Genomic DNA, 9,873 nt, shown 5'->3' with positions numbered 1-9,873 from the left:
GTGTGTTTTGTTTGATTTTTTTGTTTGGTTTTTAGAACAGATTGTGCCACCCAACAGATGCAGGCTTTGCTAGGAAGGAAAGGAGTGAAAGTGTGTTACATGTGTAAGGTACAGATATTGCCTTCGAGGTTCTTACAATCCTACTGGAGAGAAAGAAAATTCATGTAGGAGGAGGAAGGATGATAGCAAACCACTGAAAATATCTCACTGGTTTGGAGTGCAAGATCATTGCTTTATAATGATCTTTCTTCCAAGGTGAGGCTGACCTTGGAAGAAAGAGAGTAAGTTTTGTGTAGCTAATTAACTAAAAATTTAGGGCACTTCATGGGTTGCTTAAGAGTAAAGGCCAAAAGATCTGCTTTCAGACTCCTTCAGAAGCTGTGTTTTTTCTTAAACTTTAAGAATGACTGTTAATGTCAACTGGGATCTGTTTTTTCAAGTCCTCAGCATATTTTACTGGTAGAAGCCTTATTTTCCTGACTCTCCTTTTTCTCACAATGCTGCTGCCTGTCTTGGAAAGTAATAAGACTCCACTCCTTGGACAGTGTTCTACATCCTAGCTAGTCTACAAGTTTAGATTGAACTTTTACCTAGTTAATGTTCAGAAGTAAAGTTTGACTCCATCAAGGAAAAGTGGTAAGAGATATGATCCTTTGTGGGACAGTGTATCTCAAGTGAGGCACTGTAGATCGAATAAGGGAAATGGGGATAATATTCTCTTCCATATGTTATGCTTTCCTGATGACCAATAATTTTGATTTATTTGTTTAATGTCTATTTTCCTAACTAAATGACAGATTCTTGGAGGGTGGTGACTATATCTTTTTCATTCTCTGCTGTATCCCCAATACTTAGCACAGTATCTGACACATAGTAATTGTCCTACAAATATTTGTTAACTGAATGAAGAATTAATTAAATGGGACTTAGTTTTTTATAGATTAAAAAAACAGGACTCAAAGAGGTTAGATAATTTGCTCATGGTCACTATTGTGAGATAATTCCCTGTCTATCTCTCCTGTTTCTGCCCATCTTCTGACCAGAGACACTGACTAACATTGTTCTGGACTATTTTTTCAAGAATATTTATATAGTGAACAGCTTTGGAAGATACAGTGTCTCCTTGTGAAACCAGGAAAGACATATTTACTGCTCAGCTTAAAGATTCATTCAGCTCAATTCAGATTCATTAAGCTCAATGTTACTTCCCTGTAACACAACCCATAGCATGTTCACATATCACCTGGTTCTTTTCAAGTAGCTCCTATGAGATTTGGGGGAAATGGGAACTGGCACAAGAAAATGATATACTCTGGCTATTGCTATTGCTGCGTGAAATAAGTTGCCTTATCTCTGATCCAGAAGTCTCATGTATTATGCCAGCATCCATAAAAATGTGGCAGGCTAACTTGTTAGCTTGCAAGTACACATATATAGTGGAATATCACTCATACATAAAAGGAATGAAATCTTGCCATTAAAAGACAGAAAAAGACAAGTAGTGTATGATTTTATCATACTTATATGTAAAATCTAAAAAACAAACAAAACAAAATAGAGCCTGGCCAGTGTGGCTCAGTGGTTGAGCATGGGCCTACGAACCAGGAAGTCCCAGTTCGATTTCCAGTCAGGGCACATGCCCAGGTTCTGGACCCCCTCCCCAGTGGGGGGCATGCAGGAGGTGGCGGATTAATGATTCTCTCTTAGCATTGATGTTTCAGTCTCTCCCTCTCCATTCCTCCCTGAAATCTATTTTAAAAATATGTATTTTTAAAAATGGAAACAAGCCGAAACCGGTTTGGCTCAGTGGATAGAGCGTCTGTCTGTGGACTGAAAGGTCCCAGCTTCGATTCTGGTCAAGGGCATGTACATTGGTTGTGAGCACATCCCCGGTAGGGGGTGTGCAGGAGGCAGCTGGTTGATGTTTCTTTCTCATTGATGCTTCTAGCTCTCTATCCCTCTTCCTTCCTCTCTGTAAAAAATCAATAAAATATATCTTTTTTTAAAAATGGAAACAAACTCAGATACAGAGAACAAACTGATGGTTGCCAAATGGGACAGAGTCAGGGCATGGGCAAAAAAGGTGAAGGGGATTAAGAAGTACAAACTGACAATATAAAAACAGTAATGGGAGCCAAAACCGGTTTGGCTCAGTGGATAGAGCGTCAGCCTGCGGACTGAAGGGTCCAGGGTTCGATTCCGGTCAAGGGCATGTGCCTTGGCTGCGGGCGCATCCCTAGTGGGGGGCGTGTAAGAGGCAGCTGATCGATGACTCTCTCATCGATGTTTCTAACTCTATCGCTTTCCCTTCCTCTCTGTAAAATATCAATAAAACATATTAAAAAAACAAAAAACAGTAATGGGAATTTAAAGTGTAGCCTACGGAATATAGTCAATAATATTGTAATAATTATGTATGGTATCGGATGGATACAACATTTATCAGGGCAATTACTTCCTAAGTTACGTTATATAAATGTCTAATCTCTATGTTGTACACTTGAAACTAATATAATAATGTATGTCAACTGTAACTGAAACTTTTTTAATTTTTAAAATAATACTGTAATAGCTAAGTATAGTGCCAGATGGGTAGATAGACTTATTGTGGTGATGACTTCATAAGGTATATAAATATCTAATCATTATGTTATTATGCCTGAAGTTAATATAATATTGTATATAAACTATAATTTAAAAATAAATTTTAAGATGAGTGGATAAAACAGCCATGGAACATTTACACAATGGAATACTACTCAGTTGTAAAAAGAAAGAAAATTTTACCCTTTGCGACAGCATGGATGGATCTAGGGAGTATTATGCTAAATGAAATAAGCCAGTAAGAGAAAGACAAGTACCATATGATTTCACTCATATGTGGGATCTAATGAAGAAAATGAACTAACAAGCAAAATAGAGACAGACTTATAGATAGAGAGCAGTTAGACAGTTCTGTTGTGGGGGGAGGAATTTGGCAAATAAGAAAAAAGAAAGAGCTTATGAGCATGGACAACAGTGTGGTGATTGCAGGGGTGAGGGGTGCCATGAGAGAAGAAAGATTGTGGTGAAGATAGCCTTGAAAACTATGAAACTCCAAAGCAGCTTTAATTATCACCATCTTTTTATCTTCCTCTTGTATAATGCTCCTGATTCTTCTCTTGATATTGACTTGAAATTCCCTGCACAGTCTACAGGAAGAGTTTCACAGGGTGCTGGTTGGATTGCCTTAGCTTGTTATTATCACTTCTATCAGGCAGAGCTCTTTGTGCCTTGCTACCTTATCTGTCACCAAATTGTTGGGCCCATTCCTGATATAATCAAGGTCACCTCTAGGCCACAACTAGCTGCATTTGCTTTCCTGAGCAGTATGCAGTAAGCATAGTATTGGAGGATGGCAGTCACCATGACTAATACGGTCTAGTACAGAGGACTTCCCTCTGAAGGTTTATGTCAGCCTTGGTGACAATTCACCTGTGAGAGATTTAGCTGAACAGGATAAAAAACAGGCTAGTTCTCTGTGTATATGGAATAGACAGCTGTCTATGCCAGGGTTTCCCAAGTCATGAGCCTTGAACCCCTGCATCAGATTTATCTTAGTGCTTTTTAAAAAATATTTTTATTGATTTCAGTAAGGAAGGGAGAGGGAGAGAGAGTTGGAAACATCCATGATGAGAGATAATCATTGATTGGCGGCCTTCTGCATGCCCCCAACTGGGAAACGATCCCACAACCCGGGCATGTGCCCTTAACCAGAATTGAAACCGGGACCCTTCAGTCCACAGGCTGACACTCTATCCACTGAGCCAAACCAGCTAAGGCTTAGTGCTTTTTAAACATTCAAATTTCTGGGCTTTAATTCAGACCTAGAGAATAAGAATTTTGGAGTTGGGATCAGGGAATCTGCATAGTTAACAAGTTCCTAACATACTCTGTCCACACTAGAGTTGAGAACCTGTGTTCTATAGTCTTCAAGTTTCATTTGATTTGTTGCTTTTTTCTGGAAAGTTCTTTTCCTATTATCTCTGCTTGGCAAAATCCTGCCCCATCCCTGGAGGCTATGCTCAGATGTAGCTGCTTTCATGAAGCTTTCCATGATTACATGTCTCCTTAACTTCAACTATATCCAGTTGCTATGATATAGGGGACATTAAGTGAATAAGAGCTGGGATGCATGGGAGTTTTGAGAATATGAGAAAGCATACCTGGAATAGAGCTATAGGAAAAGATTTGTGTTTAACACTAAAATTTTTATTTAGAAAATTTTTAAAGTAAACTGTGATGAATACCAACGTACCCTTTACCTTTACCTAGAAATTATTAACATTTTAGATTTGCACACATGTTCTTTCTCCATATAAATATACACCCATATGTAATACAAATACATATGTATTTGGTGACAACATTTGAAATTAAATTGCAGTATCACACCACTTTGCACCTAAATGTTTCAGAATGTATCTCCTAAGAACAAGAGCACTCACTCATTATCTTGCATAATCTAATATTATCATATCCAAGAAATATAACATTGATAGAATAATATCATCCATATCAGTTCTATGTAAAACCTTTGCAAATGATCTCTAAAACACCCTAGCTATTTGTATTGATACAGGATTAAATCAAGAATCATGGATTTCATTTTATTATCTTTTCTCTTTAGTCTCTTTTAACCTAGATTCTATAACAGTACTTTTGGCTTTTTTCTTAATGATACCAATACTTTTTGAAGAGTCCAGTTCAGTTGTTTTGTTTACACTCTGGATTTGTCTGATTGTTTCCTCATAATTAGATTCATATTAAACATGTTTAGCAAGAATACTACAAAAGAATGTTGTTTACTTTTCATTGCATCACACCAGGAGGTCCAAATGCCATTGCCCTGTTATTGGTGATGTTAAATTTGATCACTTATTTAAGGTGGTGTCTTCTAGAACTTTTCATTGTAAAAGTACATTTTCTTCTTTGAATTTAATAAGTAATTTGTGAAATAATCATGAATACACATATTTAAGAAGCTGTCAAGGAGATTCTTGAGTGCACTGAATTCCTAATCACATCACAGGGCTCCTCAAAGGCCTTATCTACTTTTGTCTGCTTTCACCATTCACCTCTCACTCCACCTCCAAATACCTCCTCCCTCTTTCCTGGCTCCAAATCCTTAGCATGAGAGACATTAGTAGGCCAAATAGAGTTGTTGCCTTCAATCTGAGGAGGCTTACTTGCTCCCTTTACCACTCATGTCATTGGCCTTGTGATGAAGAGCCCTTGAAAAAGAACAAGGTATTTTTGATTGTTTGACTTGTTTGTATTGTTATCAATAATCATTGTTATTATTTTTTAATGAACTAAGCCGAGCACTTTATATAAATTACATTATTTGATACTTATTCTAATCCAGTGATTTTCCAGATGGGAAAATTGAGGCTCAGAGAGGAAATATAACATCCCTAAAGTTACACAGCTATTAAGAATTGGAACTGGATTCAAATCCATGTGCAATTATAGAGCCCATTCTTTTGTTGTTGTTGTTTTTTTAAAATATATTTTACCAGAGGCCTGGTGCGCGAAATTCGTGCACGGGGTGGAGGGCGGGAAAGTGTCCCTCAGCCCAGCCTGCACCCTCTTCAATCTAGGACCCCTCGAGGGATGTCCGACTGCCTATTTAGTCCTGATTTCAGTAGGATAGGGATTAAACAGGCAGTTGAACATGAGAATGCCAAACACTGCAGTGAAACAAAATAAAACAAAACAAATCACAAAAAACAAGACTCTTTCCTGCTAGCAAGAGTCACTTGTAATTTTGGGGGATGGGGTTATGGCACAATTTATCTTTAGTATCAGGTTGTCCACTTCTTAGTGACAGAAATATCAGGAAAATATCTGCACCTGTTGCAAAGTTTCATCTATGGCTTGAGATAGACACAGACAAATACATATAGAGTATCATCCCAATTTTAGCATATGTGCTGTCAGAACAAGCATATGTACAAATAAAGTATCATCCAAATTTAGCATATGTCATGATACACAAAACAGCATTGCAAATACTGTAGACACAGAGGATTTCAAAGTGGGAAGAGTTCTAAGAGCCTTCCATCCTAGTCATCACCCTCTCCCACCCGCACCCCCACCCCTGTGCAGCCATGCATGCTTAGAACATCTCTATACTGAGATACACCAAACTTCGGGCAGCTCCAGTGACAAGTTGTTGTTTTTAAAAATATATATTTTATTGATTTTTTACAGAGAGGAAGGGAGAGGGATAGTGAGTTTGAAACATCAATGAAAGAGAAACATCGATCAGCTGCCTCCTTCACACCCCCTACTGGAGATGTGCTTGCAACCAAGGTACATGCCCTTGACTGGAATTGAACCTTGGACCCTTCAGTCTGCAGGCCAACACTCTATCCACTGAGCCAAACCGATTAGGGCTCCAGTGACAAGTTTTAACCAAGTTTCAGAAGCAGCTGGTTTCTGTGACCAGCTTTTCTTTTCTTTCCTTTCCTTTCCTTTCCTTTCCTTTCCTTTCCTTTCCTTTCCTTTCCTTTCCTTTCCTTTCCTTTCCTTTCCTTTCCTTTCCTTTCCTTTCTTTCTTTTCTTTTTTTCTTTCTTTCTTTCTTTCTTTCTTTTTTTTTTTTAAACAAAAGCCTTTTATAAAATAAGGTGAAATCCATTCTCCAAGTACCTTCTAGCCTCTGGGGGATACTTCCTTCCTTTGGAGTCACACAGAACAAGGGATCTCCTTTTCCACCCAGGCCCTATCCCTGACCCTAGAGAGGCTGAAACTTCTAGCATCACAGTTCCCAATCAGGACCCTCTCTGCAATAACTCATCTCTCCTTTCAACTGCTCCCTTTCAATGGTAGGCATCTCCAAGATTCATTCTCTCAGTGGGTGCTGCCGCACATATATTGCTCTGCTCCTCCCTGCCTACCAAGCAAGCACAAGGCTTCTTGGTGGCTGGGCCTCTGCGGGCCCACTGCAGTGCTATCACTCTGCTTGCCAAACGTAATTTGATGCAGCAGGTAAGAAAGCGGTTAGAGAGGTACATTGGGTTTCTGAGAGGCACCAGCATAGCTAAGACAGAAATAGGCTCTAACTTAATAATAATCTGCTCATCGCACACAGTAAGAGACACTCTGACTTATTCAAAGACACCGTGGGTGGTGCAGAGGATGAATAAGCATGATTCATTGCCACTCTGACACCCAGGGCACGAAGAATAATAAAACCCAAAGAATTGTAGGCGCGTGAGTAGTAAATTAAGAGATCCAGGGCTCAGCTAGATGCTAGACATCAATGTTACCATGGCAATAAAGGGCTATAGCGTTCAACAGCTATTACAGAGCAGGCATCTAATAGCCTAGTCTATGTCACAGACAAAGCTCAAGGGGCTAGCAAAGAAGACCAATTAGCATATGCTTTCATTAGGGGCTGCTGCACACTTCCTTTAATTCCAGTTAGTTGTTTGTTTGAACCAACATATCTTGCCTGCGTTATACTCATTAGTGCCTTTTAGCCACTGGAAATAGGTTTGAATCTCCACAAGGGCCTCATAATTTCCCAAGTCTTAATTTTTTCCTCTAGGGGTCTAGGTGTTTACAGTCACAAACCCATGGCCCCCAGTCCCTCGAAATGAAAACATCTCTCACTGTACAACTGTACTTGACAGATGGAAACTCTGTTCAGGAATGTGATGTGCTAAGGGTTCTTCCTGGAACCCAGTGAAATGGGGATCTGGGGCCATTATCTGAACCATTTAGGTCAAGAAAATCCTCTGGCCTTAGCCAGAGAGCCTACTGGCCTCACTTGCTGACCACTACTTGGAGACTAGCTACGCGGGAGGGAGAACTTGGGGCACTGGGGACCATATTGACATCATCAAAGTCGGGCAGTAGCTGTTCTAGCTTGAAGGACTGCCCTTCAAGGTGCAGCCCAAACCCTGCCTATTCCTGGTAGCCTTCCCTGACCGTTGCAGCCTCAAATGAGTTCCCCTTCCTCCATATACTTCTTTTTATTTTATTTTAAATAATCTTTATTGTTCATATGATACCCTATGCCGGGCAGCATTCACAGGCAGCCTCAGGCCCTAGGCCAGCCTGGAGTTTCCTCATCTATGACTTCAAAGTCCACTAGGCCATGAATGCAGGAAGGGATTGGTGTTCTAGACAGCACTCAACAATGACTGGGTAACTCCAATGGCACACAACTTTTAAGCTCCACTACACATGATCTCCCAGAGACTCCATAAAGATTTAGCCAATCCCTAGGTAAAGAAAGTACAAAACTGCTCTTCAATGGCTCTGGGACACATTCCCCCCTCCCACCTCACACAATTGTGGAAATAATCCACCAGAACAGATGCCATCTCAGGGTAGAGACAAAGATTCTCTGAAGAGTTCTATCATCTCTTCCTTCCTTTGGGAACAGGAGGACCCAATCCATAAGACTGTTTCTGTTCCACGTCAGCAACCATGTAGTTTTCGGGGGGGGGGGGGGGGGACGATTGTTAATCATCATCTGAGGATATTTTTCTATTGATTTTTAGAGAGTGGAAGAGAGAGGGAAAGACAGAGAGAAACATTGATGTGAGAGAAATACATCGATTGGTTGCCTCCTGCACAAACTCTGAATTAGACCAGTGAACCTGCAACCAAGGTACGTGCCTGTGACCAGAATTGAATTCAGTACCCTTAAGTCCACAGGCTGATGCTCTATCCACTGAACAAAACCAGCTTGGGCAGCAACCATGTACTATCCTAGTGCAAACAGGAAAGGGGGCTTATAGAAGCAGCTGCTAATACTTGTGCCCAAGGACTGGGCATATAGTTTTAGAGACTTGAATCATTTGCCTTTGAACCTACTGTCATATTCAAAGCTTCTCCTTTCTCCCTACTCTCTTGCCTCTATAGCCACTCCTGCATTATGTTCCCATTTGTCACTCTGTCTCCAATCTGCTGCACTGTCAATCAGATTGCATTCCCCCAAAATTCGTGGGATTGATTTCTCCCTTAGCTAGATTTTTTTTCCCTGTGGATTCATAAAGTTTTCTGTCTTTGAAATCCTTTGGGATTTCTTTATTTTACCCCACTCAACTGTCATTCCAGAAGGCAGCCTGGGCTGTAGTCAAAATACATTACAAATATATTAAGTATATAGCAAGCCTCAAATTATTGAGAATGCTAGGGAACAAGAGATTTTGGAGAATGAAATATTTTGTTACCTGAGGTCATTGTTCCAAGTTCCCTTTTATCTTCTCACCCTTGGTTTTTCCCCCCAGATTTATTGAGATATAATCCTATATAATAAAGAGGTAATATGCAAATTGACCATGATGCCCTCACAAGATGACTGCCCACAACCAGGCCAGCGGGGGGGGGGTTAGTGAGGGACAACCAAATGACTCACAGCAGACTGCATGGGACGACCAGGCCTAGGGGCGCCATGAGGGGTGACCAGGCTGGCAGAAGGAGCAGTTGAGGGCTACCAGGCCAGCAGAGAGGGGTAGTTGGGGGCAGTTAGGGGTGACCAGGAAGGCAGGCAGGTGAGCGATTAGGAGCCAGCAGTCCAGGATTGTGAGTGGGATGTCCAAATGCCAGTTTAGGCCTGATCCCCAGGATCATCCTGGCAGTTGGTCATTCACCAAGGGGTCCTGGTTTGGAGAGAGTGCAGGCTGGGCTGAGGGGACCTACCTGCATGAATTTCATACACTGGGCCTCTAGCGGACATATCATATTGTGTAAGTTTAATATGTACAATGTGATCTGATATACTTATTTTTGTTTTTATTATTTTCAATCCTCACCCAAGGATATGTTTTTATTGATTTTAGAGAGAGAGGAAGAGAGAGGGGAAGAGACAGAGA

The sequence above is a fragment of the Pipistrellus hanaki genome (assembly GCF_964339955.1).
Source record: "Pipistrellus hanaki genome assembly, chromosome: X".
NCBI classification, from domain to species: domain Eukaryota; kingdom Metazoa; phylum Chordata; class Mammalia; order Chiroptera; family Vespertilionidae; genus Pipistrellus; species Pipistrellus hanaki.
The sequence above is the reverse complement of the archived record's forward strand: the minus strand, read 5'-3'. Positions refer to the sequence as shown.